This window comes from Microtus ochrogaster, chromosome 15 (assembly GCF_000317375.1).
Source record: "Microtus ochrogaster isolate Prairie Vole_2 chromosome 15, MicOch1.0, whole genome shotgun sequence".
Classification (NCBI taxonomy): Eukaryota; Metazoa; Chordata; class Mammalia; order Rodentia; family Cricetidae; genus Microtus; species Microtus ochrogaster.
In genome coordinates this window covers 39,005,471-39,020,000 of record NC_022017.1, presented here as the reverse complement: position 1 = coordinate 39,020,000, position 14,530 = coordinate 39,005,471, and positions in this window count along the sequence as shown.

Here is a 14,530-nt window from a genome sequence, read left to right as displayed (position 1 = left end):
GTATTATATAGTTCTTAATATTAGTTTCTAACAATAAAATTTTATTTACTAATTTATTGCTCTATTTCCTTGCAAAAACACACTGAAATTATATTTAAAAACAGTGAGCACAGACTTGGATTTTATTATAATATTTTATAAAATTTCATTTTTATAGATACCTACCATGTTCTCTATATAAATAAAGATTATATACCTATTTTCCTACTGTGTGTACTATGTAACATTCCTTTAAATATTATTTCACAAAATAAGTTTTATTATTACCCTCAGAATTTTATGATAATATCCATGACATTCCACATAATGGAGAAACCAACATTATTTGAACCTTTTGAATGTTGATGTTATTACTATTATCTGTAATTCTACACAGAATGTATTTATTAACATGTCTTTTTCTTACTTCAAATGGATTTTCATTATGTTTAATTCCTATGAGTGACATTATAGACCAAAGTATATGATTTTTTTTTCATGGTATATATTGCCAGTTACAATCAAAAGCGGTGACTAGCTGCATACCAGTCAGTAATGTTTTAGCATATCCCTTTCAACAAGCCCCAGCCGCACTTGCTGCTCTCACAGTTGGGGATGTATTTTCAGTTACTGAACAGTTTAACAGGACCCCACCCTCCGCAAAATAATCTGTGGAGCCTTAAGTTTGATGAACTACTCCACCACTCCTCATAGAGATCGCACTGGGATTGGAGAGAGATTATTAGATGAATGCTTCCTGAGTAAAATCTCTCTCCAATACACAAAGGCCACCATTGCCATAACTGTCACCATCACCCAACCCTAGGGACCCACTTCTCCCTGATGGGCCCACTCCCCCAAAGGTTCCACAATTTTTCTTTCTTTTTCTTAATGTATTTATTTTTTTGTTGACTTCCCATGGGAGTCCACAGCTTTTCAAAACAGCCCCACCATCTGGAAACCTCTTCACATTCAACCATGTTCACATATAAGAACTGAATAGCATGGCCAGACTTTGAAATATGGTTTTTCATTTCCCAGTGGAAAAGAAAGTGGAGACACTGAGGATACACACACACACACACACACACACACCAAGCAGGATGAGTGCTCTACACGATTTATCGAACTGTACCCTATCAACCATTCTGCAAGACAGGTCTCATTCCTAAAAAACAAGGGAAACAAGGTTCAATATGCTCCTTTGGGGAACATTTTGTTTGTTTGTTTTTATAGAGACAGGGTGTCTTGAAAGAGTGTTTACAAAACCAGAATGATTTTTTTTATGCTGTCTTTCACATTTAAACTCCAACACACCTTCACTTTTCATCCCACGAAGACAGACATATCATCCTTCTCGAAGCTGGTCTGTCAGTTAAACGAGCCACCACCCACTTCTCTCCTCTCTCATGTGTTTACATGTCTAAAGGAGTTTGGCTGGATTCCGGAACAACTGATCCCCTGCATAGGAAATATGCTCTTGGAAAGCCACATCTACAATCTGTGATTTGGAGCTTCTCTTTTCCCAAGTGTCAGTCCCTCAAACAACCAAGAAGAGGACAAGGAGACAAAGCCAGAGGCTCCCTGGGGACCACTCCTGATACAATGATCTATGACAAAACTTTCCTAGTGGACTGCACAAGCAGGGAGTGCCTTCTCCCAGAAAGATGATTCTACAGTCTCACTTTCCTGGAACAACTGACGGGTGTGGTAATAGAATCCACAGACAGAGACTTTATGTGGCTAATATCCCAAGGCTCTCGAAGTGCAGTAATAAACGGAGCACATCTTGATGACACAGAAATTACAAGGCGAAGACCATAATCATAACTCATGTCTGCTTCTGTTCATCATAAGAGACGTTTACACTCCTAAGACACAGAAAAGGAAAAGATGGAAGCCCAACAGTTGTTGTCAGATATACTTTACTTCATGCTAACATTTCTTTTTTTTTTTTTTGCCACCCACAAAAGTGAAACCCAGTCATCTGCAGAATCTGCCCTGTGTCTAGAAATCAAGCAGTTCATTAACTGCACCATGCACCGCTATTCATCGCCGCAGTTCCACACCAGCAAGCACCCTCCTCTCCACCGGATAGCTCTAGTTACAGTAATAAACATGCTGTAATTAGAAAGGAATTCGGAACATATCATATTTGTAAAAATATTTCCCAGCCTTGGGGAACTTGCAAGGAAACTGGGTAACTGTGTTAGCTACCCTTCTATCCTCATCCCCCATCGCACCATTCCCACCCCCAAGATGATTTCTGGGAAATTTTTATCTAACTCCTACTGACTCCATCATGAGACATGAAATTTTACTACTTACTTATTTTATGAGTCACTCCGCCAAGTTCTCTCTGCAACAGTCCCGGCGGTGAGAATGAACTATGCCACTGTAGCCACACAGGAGTGAGGCAGGAAACATTTATCCATGACTATGCCACTACCCTTTGTGGATGATGAGCAAACTTCCCTACACCTTTTTGTATAAGCAAGAAGACTCCATGCAGTTTCTACCTGACTGCTATGTGGCCATTGGTTTTAAGTCCCTCTGCATATATAAAACCACAACTCTGTGAAAGTTATTGATCTTTTTTCTATGGTCTTTTGCCATAGAAAAAGAGGAGCCTCGGAACAGTTGGTATAAGATAAGAACTGACCATGGTGGTCAGGAGGGGAGATGGTGACGTTGGTAAGGACAACAAGCTTGACTCATGTTCATACTCCTAGAACCCATGAAAGGTGGAAGGCAAAGCCCAACACTTAAAGTCATTCTGTGACCTCCACACACATGCTCCCTCACATGGGAACATGTAAACATACACAAATTAACAAGCACTTTAAAAGGAGTAACATGACTACTTTCATAGATATTGCTTTGTCATCCAAACAAATAGGGATAAAAATGGTGATGTGTATTGTAATGAGAGAAGACAAATTTCAAAAGATTACGAACGGAGTGACAACTTTGCAGAGACATATGGGATAATTCCACCAAAAGATGTGCTCTGCACACATTGATGTCACTTTCAGTATGGTAGAGATAATATTAAGGAAGTCCTGGGCAGTCATAGATGTAAGATTATGCCATCCTGAAGGCTGAAATAGAGAAAGAAATCAACTTTTTAAGGAAATACTTGGCTTTGCATGGTCTTTGAAAACCCACACAGTAATGTTGAGGAAAAGGCAGTGTACCAGGGCCGTGAGCCAGAGGTCTGGGGCTGCCTCAACTACAAAACCAGCACACAACATGTAATTGTGGCCATGTGTCTGAATCAGGCAGAGATGTAGCCTCTTCATCCATCCAGTGCATAGGAACACTCATCCTTGACTTCCTCACAACAGCCCAGAGATCACAGGGCAAGAGGCATTTTGAATGCAAGAAAGTCAGTTCTAGTTGCAGTGTGATTAGTGTGATTAAGGGTCCAGGAACTCTATGACAAGAATGCATCCTTGGTGATTGTAACATAATTTAACTCCAAGAACTATGTACAAAAATCTAGCTACCAAAATTTTGCACTCCATAGATGTGCAAAGTTCACTTTCTTCCCATGATCAATGCCTCCGAATGGCCTCCTGAACACCTACAGCCCTCCTGGTAATATTCACCACATACTTAGCTAGTATCGTTTGATATGATCCTCATCTCCTCAGTTCATCTCTCACATATCCTGTTTTAAATTCTGTGATTTATTATATATATATGTATATATATATATATATATATTTAATGGGTGGGATTATGAAATTTCTATACATTTATCACATTTTGTTGTACAAACATGTAGCATACAATCACACAGACACAGACAAACACACACTTACACATTTACTGTTCTATCCTTAGTCCCCTGCTCCCATCTTGTCCATACCTTCCCAAGATAGCTCCCGTTTCTGCTCTCTTGAAACATGTATTCCCTTAAAGTCTCCCTTTTTAAGATCTCTTCTTCCTCCCTTATGATGTCCTTTCTAGTTTTGTGACCTAGACACAAATGCTCTTGTTCTCTCTCTCTCTCTCTCTCTCTCTCTCTCTCTCTCTCTCTCTCACACACACACACACACACACACACACACACACACACACATTCAATTTCAGATCTGGGAAATGTGGTACACATGCACAATAGAATTTTACCCAGCCACAAAGAAAACTATGACTCAGAAAGATGACTCGGTGTTTAAGAGCACTTGCTGCTCTTCCATGGGACTGGTGTTCAATTCCTACAACCCATGCTGGGAGGCTCACAACTTCCTATAACCACAGATCCAAGGGCTCTAACACCCTTTTCTGGCCTCTGCATACATGTAGCATACAATCACACAGACACAGACAAACACACACTTATACATAAGTAAAAACAAACATAGATCTAAATGTGGTTTTAAAAAAGAAAACCATGACAATCCCAAGCAGATGAAAGCAGAAATTCCCAAGGATAATCAACCTGACTCATCTCTTCTTCAGCAACAACTCACATTTTACTTTCTACAGGAAGGTCATCAGACAGGAATCTCGGGAAACAAGGCATCTCTTCCACCTTGCAACTTGTGTACATGCCTGACTTGGCAATGACTGTATTGGTTTATTTATTTTCATGCCCCAACCCTTCGACCTCTGAACAAGAATCCATTCATCTTGGTTTGCCATCACCCAGAAGTGTCTGAAAGATGGTGATAATATTATTGGATATTGAATAAATGTTAACCAATCCTTCCTTTTCCCATAAGAAATCAAAAAGTATCTATAGAGGTGAAATATCACTGATCCATGACAAGAACCCAGCATACATTACCCTCATTGATTCGGTCATTCAGCAAATGTTTACGAGGTTTTCTCATCCGGGATGATGGGGTTTCCGTGGGACAAAAACATTTTGTAATGACCATTAAATAATTAGCTTATTGTTTGTCTACACGTTGCTGTTTCTATGTGTTTGCCTTCCCAAAAATAATTTCCCTTGCTTCTGAAAGTTTCCTAAAATAAAGGTTTATTTAACTTTGCCAAGATAAATTTTAATAAAACAAAGTACTGGTATTCCAAAGTAAATCAAACAAAAACATTTTAACTTAAATTAGGAATAACCACATTAACAGACATTAGTATCTGTTATCACAGTTGTCATTTTTTTATTACTCCATTGTGCCAGGAGGCAAAAGTCCATGTGCATTTGAATAAATACCTCGTCAAGCAGTGTTAATTGCAGGTCACAAGCAGTACTGAAAAGGATCACAGAGAGCCCTGGCTGCGAGTGTGACGCTGCTCTAAGGAGGAGCTTCACAATCGCTGTCTCTGCTCTGGGTAGGCTGCTCCTGCAGACTAACCACACCTCCCTCCTACTTCTGCATCCCATGATTATTCCCACCAAGACTGTGAGTGTGTTAGAAAATAATGCAATGTTGAATGGGGAAATGCATCACCCTTCGTAGAGCAATCAAAGCCACAATGTGAGGGGTCAGGTTGCACCGGGATGGATTTCAGGTTAGTCACCGCCTTTCTTGGATTAGCCAAATTAAAATTACAGGTTAAAGTTCCAAAAGAAAAGAGGAAAATTTTAGAAACTATACCTGAAGCTCTCTCACTAAAGGAGCTCAAGATTAAGTCAGCTCATCAAAAGCCAGGCATATATGGGTCACTGATTTGAGACACAGGAGGAAGAGGGGTGGACAACATAATCACAACTGGAACCAAAAAGCATCCCATGGTGTCAGAAATCTCTGCAGTCACTTACCAGCTGAGAAAATCAGCAACTCCACTCCTAATAGCTTCAGGTTCTACATTTGTCAGGGCCAGAAGGCCATAACAGTCACCTGGCTGAGGTGTTGGCCAGACTAATGCTTGGATACATTGGTTCCTGGAACACAGTACCAGTTGATACTAGGCTCTAGTGTTCACTAAAATCGCTCCCTTCCCTATTCTAGGTCATTATAAGGTAATCTACATTGAGAAATATTTTTGAAGAGCTCTATTAAGTACAGGATGATGGATGGCTCCTCCTGTCCTCACCCCAATATCTGGGTAACTCACTGAGGGCTCTCCGAGCTTCCGTACTCTTACCTTCAAAATGAGGCAACCATGATAGATAGTTCAAAGGGGCATATGAAGATTCTGTAAAGTAGTTTATAGAAAATATTTCATACTGATTTACACAGTAAGTATAACATAGTATTAGCTGAAATTATGCTGGAATACATTGTTATAAATGTTTGGGTGTATTTGTCCTCTGACATTGCATACACATAGGTAATGCACACTGATTCCTCTTATCCCCAGTCTCTTTTATCCCACTCTCTTCACGAACAACCCCACCTTTCCCTAAAAATCTCTGCAGTCATGTATTTTTGCTTTGTGACTCATTGATTTCTGTCTGTCTATGTGACTGTAAGTTTGGAACTATTCCTTGGAGCCTTGTGGGCTCCTCAGTGATTATACAAGTGAAGACAAAGACCATCTCATCCAACAGTAGTCAACAGTTCATTTCAGAGATACATAGCTCAGAGAGTTCATCTCTGATCTCTGATTAACTGCCGAAGGGCCCAGTTCTTAAAGGGAGATAATGATTGCATGGCTGTGTCAGGTTCTAAAGACAGCTCGGCTTAGCCCTCTTCCCTCTCTTCAAGCTCTCTCACGCTCTCTGCAATGCTGCCTGAATTTTAGAGGAAAGTGGTATGTCTTGTGTAGGACTGACTTTTTAGCAGTCACCTCTGTCAGCATCTTGGAAAAGACATGATTCTCTGAATTAACCAGCATTCATTACAAAGAAGGGATTCTCTAATTAAGGCTGGGAGTAACATTTGTTAATAACTATAAACATTGTGATTTAGAAAGCAGTTTTCTGTAAACATACTTTAGCCAAACAACATTAGTAAGTTCCTTCTTAGGGTCTATGGCCTTCCCGGGCATGGAATTTTAACTGGGTTTATGGTACTAGGCATAGTGGACCTCAAATCTAGTCATATCCCACATTCCTGGATTGAAGAAGCAATATTGTGAAAATGACCTACTGCCAAAAGGAATCTGCAGATTCAATGCAATCATAACCAAAATTCCATCTAAATGACAAGCAAAACACTAAACATTTAGGGTTTTTTTGCAAAAGGAAATGTACTATATGGGCACTGGAGAGATGACTTAATGAATAAGAATACACAATGCTCTTATAGAGGACCTGTGGTGAGTTCCCAGAATGGAGGTTCACAACAGCCAGCAACACCTGATCCAATGGATTGGATGCCTCTGATATCAAGAGTTATTTGATTCGCATGTCACATGCATACACACATACACACACACACACACACACACACACGAATGCATACACACACACGAACGCATACACACAAATGCACACACACACAAATGCACACACACACGAATGCATACACACACACACGAATGCATACACACACACGAATGCACACACACACGAATGCACACACACAAATGCACACACACACACGAATGCATACACACACACACGAATGCATACACACACACGAATGCACACACACAAATGCACACATACACGAATGCATGCACACACAAGAATGCACACACACACACACTAATGCACGCACACACATGCACATGAGTGTTTTTGTTTCTTATGTTAGTCTTCTAAAATGTATGCACTCATTCACATGCACAAACGCAAAACTTAGAATAATAAGAATAAATACTTGGATGGGCTGTTGAACTAAACAAAGATTTCTTAAAGGGAAAAATACAAATGTCCATCGAACACCTAAAAATAGTACAACTTCCTAATCCATCAGGAAAATTCAGATTAAAAATGCTGTAAGATTCCACCTCACCAGTCAGAAGGGCATCATTATGAATACAAATGCAGGCAAGCGCTAATGTGGACAGGGAAAAGGGAAATCCTCCCGTACTGTCTGTAGGCATGTAAACTAGGCTAATCACTTCAGAAAGTGGTCTGCAGCTTTCTCAAAAAAAATATTAATAGGATGATCATGTGACCCAAATACATTACTCCTATGCATACACAAGAAGAACTCTGTAACCTACTACAGAATCACATACACATACATATTCATTGCTTCTCTGCTCACAATCACTAGGAAATTGAATCAACCTAGATGTCAGTCAACATATAAATAGATAATAAAACTATGATACACACATACAATGGAATTTATTCAGTTGTAAAGAATTGTAGAATCATAAAAGTTGCGGATAAGTAGACAGAACTGGAGAATATTATAGAGTGAGGCAATCCAGACGACGTGACTCCTAGCTTTGAATCTTATTTTGCATCTTTGACTTAGAACATCTACAGAAGCCAGGAACTTGAAAGGGGCCGCTAGTGCTATAGTTTAAGGGGAAGTATAGAACGTAAGGAAAATGAAAGTAGAGAGAGGGGATGCTGGGGGACAGATTGATATAGGCAGAGAAAGGACAGAGGAATGAGAAAGATAAGGAATTTTAATCAAAAGGAAAAGTATATGAAAAATCAATGTAGAAATCAAATATATTGCCACCCAGTTTTTAAATATAATTAAAAGAGTTTGAGATGGAGATGTCCAGCATGACTAGATTGATGATGCTCTTAGATACAGTGGGTTCCTAAGCAAAAAATCCTGGTACCAAGGATAAGGTATGGGATACCTTGGTTGGAGATATTTTTTCTTTCTTATGCTAGCTTTCTAAAATAGAAACATGAGCCACAAAGGGGTATCAAGAGGTGGTAGTTGGTAGTTGGTGGTAGTTCAGGGAAGCTTCCCAGAACCAAATTCCAAGGAGCCCATGAATCTATCAGCATTTCAGTGGTGCTTTAGGGCATCAGCCTCAGCCTCAGCCTCAGGTGGGCTTGAAAGTCAAGCTCCTGATTTTAATTTATCAAACATTTTCATTTCCCAGCAGCATCTTTGGAATGGGGAGTAAAGAGGAGAGATAAAGAATCTGCTCTCAAGGAATTCATGTTTTAGAAAGGAACAAACACATGCAAATCCAATCAAACACGTCCCTTCTCATTGATTTTAGGGTGGGGATCTCTACTGAAAATTGGGAAAGCCCTACAATACTAAGAAAAGTCTGATTTTTTTTCCCCTGTAACCTTTGTAACAAATGAATTCCAGAACAGCTGTTCTATTGAGCACCAATTCCTTCCACTGAATGTGCTTTTACCAGGCAGTCAAGTATTGATAGTGCCTGACTTTGGAAAAACAGTTTACTACTTACACCCCAAGAAGCACATCCCACAGTGTCAGTCAATCATCTGCAAGCTCCTCAAGGAAACTTGCTTCTGCAGATACAGGAAATCTATGCCCCTAGGTACCCATCCATCACTACTACATCCCTTTTCAGCACCCCATGCTATATCAGCTCTCTTGGGGACTCTGCATCATACAGCTTAGCTGCCTCTCTTTGGGAAAAGTAAGTTCAGTCTTGCCTTTTAATTGTCTCAAGCTGTTTTCAAAATAATACACATTTGATACCAAATGAACTGCAGATAAGGATTAAACAGTGCATGGGGGTGTATATATATGTTAGAACAAATGACACAATTTTTTAATGCATGCTTTTCCATAGCAATGGTTTGTTTTGTTTTGTTTTTGTTTTTATTTTTTTTTGTGGTCAGATGGCACTACATATAAAAGTTACAAGAAGAAAATACTGATATAATTAAACTTCACTAAGGTAAAATGAAGCATCATCACCATTACTACAATACACCACAGTAGCATCAGGACCAACATCACCAAACCATGCTGCAACAGCAACAACACCAGCACTACCAACGATAGCAATAAGAAAACAACAGAAGAGGCCTGACTAAAATCACTCTTAGCAACATTACAAAGACAGGTGACACAAATAATGGGTGACATTTATTTGCAGCATTAAAGTAAGGTGAATACTGATGTTCAGACCTAAAAGTCAATAAAAAAAATTGAAAGGTGAACTAAAAGTATTAAAGGGTATAAAAATGATCACAAATTAAAAAGGGATGTGAATGATAAGAATTAAGAGAAAACAAACGCTAACATTGAGAAAGGACTATTTGCTGATACTCAGAGAAATACTACTTTAAAAGAGTGGCAATTCCTATATTGTATCAAGGCTGAAAATGTATTTGATTATGTCGCTGGTAGAAAATCAGATTTGTTTAAGTTGTTTGAAAGGATGTGTGGAACAATGAATTAAAAGACAAAAAAAAAATACTTCTGTCCTACATTTCCACTTCTACAAATGTATCCCAAGAAAAATTGCAAAAATGTATTCAAAACTTTTCATTGTGCTGCTGCTTACAACAATGAAGAAGAGGGAACAACTCCAAGGTAAAGAAATGAAGGATTGTTTTTAATAAAGCATTATACGTCCATAGAGGTAAAATGTCAGCTACTCAGCAGTACCTAAAAAATGATGTAAATACTTATTTATTGATGTGGTTGGAAGCACTTGATACATTATTAAGTGAACGAGATTAGGATACAACACTCTAGGGATGATATACTCTTGTTTTTATAAAATGTAATTTACATATGCACATATTCACTTACCAAAAACATATCTATCATTTTTTGTATTCATTTATCATGTTCTACTGACAGGAAATAATTCTGTCCTTTCATTTATAATAAACCATTAAAAATATTAAATTTAAAAAGTTAGACATAATCATCAAGGTCACACTGAAAGGACATAACTCTTAAAGGCGCAGTAAAAATAGCCGAAATGCATGATGCATTAATTAATTTAAGGGAAAACTCCCCTAACCCTATTCCACACAGTCACACCTGTCACATATAAATAGAATGTTTTGGAGCTGCGATGGTTCTTTCAATTTTCCCCATATTTGGAATGGGGGCCCAAGACCCTATATTTATAAATCAACCAAGTCTCAGAATGAGGGATGCCCCAGGGAAGAAGTTAACACCATAGATGTGACTCTCCTCCGCCAAGGACCAATCTGGAAGAGAATTCAAAGCCATCAGGCTATGAACCTACCCAGAAGCTGGAAAATTGTTCTTCAATGCAGAAAAATACATTCATTTCCTCTACAGCAGAGCGACTGGGTTAAGTGGTATTTGTACAGAGTGATCAACCAAGTCCTATCTCCTGTTCCAATCACATGGGGGCTCTAACCACACAGATTAGTGGAAAGGACAAAATTTTTGTACATACTCTCTCCCACGTTTCCCAGAACAGTTTATGACCAAGATCAATTAGTAAGTAGTTATGAGAGACAAAGAATAATGTTATTTCTCATACATAGCAAATAACAGTCTAGACAAAAAAACAAGAAATGTAAATAAACAAGGAAATCTAAAGTAACCAGAAGGAATCTACTGTGGTGAGACAAAGAATAAAATAAGAAATAAATTAATTAACATAATAAACTTTAATAGTTATAGAGAGTTGAAGGGATAAGAAGGATTTGGCAGTAAAGCTGGTGCCACAAGGGATTGCATGCTGAAGGAATTTATTGACGCAGTAAAGGTCCTGGATGTAGTCTTAAAGGCACCATAGAGAACCCAGTGAGAGAATTCTTAATTAAGAAAAATTACCATTGCCCTTTTGGATGTAAATATGAGGTATCTTAGCATACAAGACATGTATTCAAGTAGAAATTTCCAGATTGAAGTCCAAGAGAAACATTAAATATAGAGATAGGATATATAGAATTCACCCTTAGACAGAATAAGCTATAAAAAAAGCCCTCTGAAACTTAGGATAGAGAGTGAAGTTTAATATAAAAAAAACATAGTATTTAAGTTGTTTGTTTTCAGTTTCAAAATAATAAAATAATTTCAACATATTCAGATTTATATGCAGATATGCTTGTGCCTCCATATCCACATGCTCATGAATTCATGCAAACCCAGATGGAAAAAAATATATATGAAAAGTATGTCCGTTCTGATATAAACATAATTTCAATTAGTCCCTAAACAATATAGAATAACAATTCTTTAGGCATTATTTACATTGTGTTAGTGTTATATACCATTGATCTGTATGACTTCTAGATACATTCCTAAAGGACTATATACCCTACTAGAGATCCTTGTTCATCCTTGGTCATTACGGCCCTCTTCACAATAGCTAGGAAATGGAAACAACCTAAATATCTTTAAACCGATAAATGGATCATGAAAATGTGGAGCATACATACAATAAAAAATTATTCACCTATTAATAAAAAATAAATATATAAAACTCACAAGTACATGGATGGAGCTACACATAATATTTCTGAGCAAAGTAACTTAGACATGGAGAAGCAAACATCACACGTGCTCTCTCATATGTAGATGCTAGACTTGAATCCTTTAGGAATTATTCATACTATGAAAGAGGATGGCACAGGTCATTTACAAATTCAACATCACTTTATATGCCCTGGACTCACTTCCTTCGAGTATTTTGGGACCAGTTCCCCACATACACCGAACATTGGTATAAATGTACATTATGCAATTGCTTTCAGGGAAAAGTGAAAACAAAGAGTCATGACTGGGCATAATTTGATTACCTTAATTTCTATTCTCATAGCCCATGGTAAGGCATTTTTAGTTATCCAACCAATTGCTATTGGAGACAGAGTGTGAGTTATGTTAGGCTAAATGGTACAAATACAGAATTTAAGGTTTGACCTTTCCTTCAAAGAGATCCCAATTCAGTTCAGTTCACAAACAGGGAGAATAGTCTATGCAGGAGAAACACTCCTCCATCTAAATTCACCAGCCATACATGGAATGTGTAGGCATGGTGCAGAGGAAAAAGGAAATTGGATCTGAGCAATTTTCAAGAGAACCAATAACAATTCAATTGGTAACTGCCCACGGACTTGACCTAAGTACATTAACTAGAGAGAGAAACCATTGCAAAGCCCTGGTGAGGTAAGATATTTTGACCTTGGTAGAAACAGATATAAAAAGAACTTGACCACCAGCATATGCTCTGATTCCTGCTTCTAATGGAATCTTTTGTTCTTGATAATGTCATCCACTCTGTTAAAGAGTTCATCAACTTTTTCGGGCAGCCATGATGAATGAGTGAGACCATATCTGTGCCCCTGCTTAAACTGCAAAAAAAAAATATATATAAAAAAAACAGGTATTACAGCAAAAAATGTCCAGGATTTTGTTTCTTCTGAATTCAGGTGGAAATTAAAATGCAATCCCTGTGTGCTGGATAGTCTTACATCAACTTGATATAAACTAGAGTTATCTGAAAGGAAGCTCGATTGAGAAAATGCCTTTGTAAGATCCAACTGTAAGGCATGTTTTTCTTAATTGGTGATTGATGGGGGAGGGCCCAGCCCATTATGAATGGTGTCATTCCTAAGTCAGTGTACTTGGTTCTATAAGAAAGCAGGCTGAGCAAGCCATAGGGAGTAAGCCACTAAGCAGCATCCATCCATGGCCTCTACTTCAGCTCCTGCCTCCATGTTCTTGCCCTGTTTGAGTTCCTGTCCTGATTTCCTTTTATGATGAACTGTGATGTGCAAGTATAAGTCAAATAAACCCTTTCCTCCCCAACTTGCTGTTGGGTGATGAAGTTTCATTACAGCAATAGAAACTCTGCAATTGTTCAAAATCGATTCTGAAGTCTGTAGTATAGAGTCCTCAAAGAGAGCAAGTATTCTTAGAAAGTTGAAGAAATTGCCACAAAAGTTCAAAGAGATTTATGTGGCTAGAATTAAAAACATGAACATCTAGAGAGTTGAGAAAAATGGTAAAGGACCTCATGGATCTGTAACTGCCCCTTTAAGCCAAGGACTAATACAAAGCCACATGTACTCTTAATAATTCAAAAGGCATGGCTTATATATAATGGACGAGGATATTCAGCAATACAAGAGGTAAGTTGAAGAATGACCAGAAAGCAAGTAGCTGAAAGTCAGCCCAAGTATTCATAATTTAAACAATGCTAACAGTACTCTGCAGTTTTCCTAGAGACATTCGGAAATGATCACAAAAATACAGTTAGATTTCATGAGCATGAAATTAGCTATGAAGGTTAAAAAGTTATTGCAAAGGCTTAAAATAAGTAAAAAGAGTATCAAATTAATCTACAAATATCTTAGCCACCTGGCAGAAGCAGAGCAATGACTTACTGCACTGAACACTTACAAGATGTATGAATTAAAGGGTATACTGTGTGATTCTCTGGGCCTAACTACACACTAGTTTCCAAGCTGAGATTTTTTTTTGTTTTCTTTTTTGTGTTGTTTTTCTTCTACTTTTAAATTTTGTTTTGGAGGTGGAAGGAGTTACATGGACAGAGAGTGGATGTGATCAGACAGGAAGATGAGTGAGATCGGGATGCATGATTTGAAACCTACAAAGAATCAATAAAACGTTATAATAAAAGAAATAATATGGACTGTTGCGAATTCATGTAAATATTGCCAAACATGCCAACTATCAAGGAAATGGGCACATATTTTAAAGTATGCGCTTCACTTAATTTAAACTAACTGGGAGCTAATGACTCAGAAAAGACAAAAAGCCAAGTAATATATCCAGTATAGGAGTCCATCAAGAGTTAGATGGATGACTTCTCGAATTTTGCATGCAAA